Source organism: Equus caballus, chromosome 26, assembly GCF_041296265.1.
Source record: "Equus caballus isolate H_3958 breed thoroughbred chromosome 26, TB-T2T, whole genome shotgun sequence".
Taxonomy (NCBI): domain Eukaryota; kingdom Metazoa; phylum Chordata; class Mammalia; order Perissodactyla; family Equidae; genus Equus; species Equus caballus.
Genome location: NC_091709.1, coordinates 30111486 through 30114257, shown reverse-complemented (window position 1 = coordinate 30114257; position 2772 = coordinate 30111486). Strand labels below are relative to the sequence as shown.

Here is a 2772-nt window from a genome sequence, read left to right as displayed (position 1 = left end):
ATATGTTATACAACTATTCCAGTTCTTGAATCCTAACTTATGTTAAAAAAAAAATCACATTTGGTAAAGGACATATACAAATGTAATGCTATTTGTAGCATTGTTTGCAGTGTCAATAAACCATAAACAATCTGAATGCCCATGAATAAGGAATTAAACAAATCATGGCACATGTGCACACACACACACACACACACACACCCCATGGAAAATGATGTGTTGGGTTCCATAAATGTTCCAAATGGGAGAGATGTTCACAATATAAAGTGAAATGAAAAAAGCAAACGCTGAGTAAAATGAATAATATCCACCTGTTAAAAAAAATCAAAATGTAAAAATAGGTTAAGTGGTCCTCTTGTCCAGCTAAAACCATGGAGGGGGCAGAAGAGAAGAAAAGATGGTTCCTGCTATGCCAGAGCCCTTAAAAAAAAGTGAAGGAATTTCACAGAGCTAAAGATCAAGCACCTGAGAAAGAAGTTTGCCCAAAAAGTGTTTTGAAAGGCAAGGAAGAAGCTTATCTACGAAAAAGGTAAGCACTATTGCAAGGAGTATAGGCAGGTGTCAGAACTGAGACAAGAATGGCTAGGATGGCAAGAAAAGTTGCCAACTTCAACATACCTGCAGAACCCAGATTGGCATTATCAACAGGATCAATGCGGATGGTGTGACCCCAGAGGTCTGAAAGTTCTCGCGACTTCTTCATTTTTGCCGGATCTTCAGTGGTACCTTTGTTAAGCTCAACAGGGCTTCAGTGAACATGCTGAGGCTTGTGGAACCATATATTGCATGAGGGTACCTGAACCTGAAGTCAGTAAATAAATTGATCTACAAGCATGGTTATGGCAAACTCAACAAGAAGTGAATTGCCTTGACAAATAACATGTTGATTTCCCGATCTTTTGGTAAATGTGACATCATCTACGTGGGGAATGTGATTCATGAGATCTATACTGATGGAAAATGCTTCAAAAAGCAAAGAACTTCTGCTGGCCCTTCAAATGATCTTCTCTATGAGATAGGATGAAGAGAAAGACCATCATTTTGTAGAAAGAGAAGATGCTGGGAACTGGGAAGACTAAATCAACAGACTTATTAGAAAGATGGACTAAAGTGTCTACCATGATGACTTTTGTAATCTGGTCAGTTAGTAAACAGTGACTGTTTTCAGATTGAAATGTAAAACAAAAACAAAAACAACCCCCTCCTCCCTAAAAAAACAAGTTATGTGATTGACCGAAGAAAAATTGAGACAAGTACACACCCAATTCTTCACACTTGTTACCTAAGGGTGGTATGGCGGAGTTATTTACTTTTCATTTCATTTACTTTACATTTGTTCATTTAGTATATCAGAAAAGGTAAGACATAGGCAGGAGAAAAGAAAAGGTGGAACACCATTCTGGTGGTGAGTGCTGGGTGAGAAGAGAGCCGGACAACAATATGGCAGCCAGCCTTGTTATCTCCCCCCAAATGGAAGCAGGGGGCTGCCTCTGACTTTTTTATTTGGTAAGGAAGATTGGCCCTGAGCTAACATCTGTTGCCAATCTTCCTGTTTTTGCTTGAGGAAGATTGTTGCTAACATCTGTCCCATTGTTCCTCTATTTTGTATGTGGGACACCACCACAGCATGGCTTGATGAGCAGTGTGTAGGTCTGTGCTTAGGATCCGAACCCATGAAACCAGGCCACCAAAACAGAGTTCACAAACTTGAACCCATAAACTGGCCCACTATGCCACTGGGCCAGCCTCTGATTTTTTGAGTACAGAGATTTGGAGAAGGATGTGGAATGAAGAGGAAGAGAATGACTGGATCACCCAAGTTGCTTGAGTTACTGGTAGCTCCTCTCCCTGTACTCTCTTCCTAGTTACATGCAACTGTGCAGTAATATCCTGCCTCAGGAGAAGTTCTGCCCTTACCTATGCCAAGCTCAAGCTCCAAGGGTGGGGAGGATGAGGGCAGCAGAGGGTTATTGATGGATGAAGGTGCATGTACTCCAAGTATGAGTAGAAACTTCCAGATGAGTCAAGAAATTCACCAGATATCCATGCTTCCCTCCTCATCTCACTCACAGAGCTAAGCACCAATTTGCATGTGGGTGTTACTGTCCAAAGATTTACTAGGAGAAGAACATGATAGGATAATATGTGCAATTATTAATATATGCTTTTTCTTCTCCCTCTATATATTTTCCTCTCTCCGTTTCCCCTCATTCAAGCAGATAGTTGGCCCTGGGGAAATGTGAGGCAGGATAATGTTTCTGGCTATTAATTTTCAGTAACCTGAGTCTGAAGGAGAAGTCAGGCAAGATTGCTAGAAAAGACAAAATGAAGGAGGATTTTTGGGCATTGACCAAGTGTCTCGGTCAGAGACATGATGGGAGGTAAATTTACCAAGATAGAAAGAGATTCCCATGGGAATAGAGGAGTGGAGGGAGGAGGTGAAGGGAGGAGTCTGTGAGAGCAAGGAGATAGAGTCAGTGCCCAGTTTCCAGCTGCATAAACAAGTGAATGTTAAGACCCCATGGAGGAAACGGATGGTTGGTATTGACACCGATGAAATGAAGAGGTTTCATTCCCCCAACAGCAGACATTTTGGAATTATAAAAAATGCTGCGCTGAATATCCTTGTGTCCCTGTGCAAGAATTTTTCTGGGATTTATACTTTATAAGTTGACTTGCTGGGTCCTAAGCTTCAAACTTTGCTAGATATTGCCAAAATACTTTCCAAGTTATACCAATTTGCTCTCTCAACCACTTATATTTTTTTTTTCT

General features: G+C 40.9%; 1 pseudogene; it reads left to right on the top strand.

The window, feature by feature from the left end:
• Window positions 1–371: 371 nt before the first annotated feature.
• LOC100066549 (large ribosomal subunit protein uL30 pseudogene) lies at window positions 372–1109 on the top strand (annotated as a pseudogene).
• The last annotated feature ends 1663 nt before the right edge of the window (window positions 1110–2772 follow it).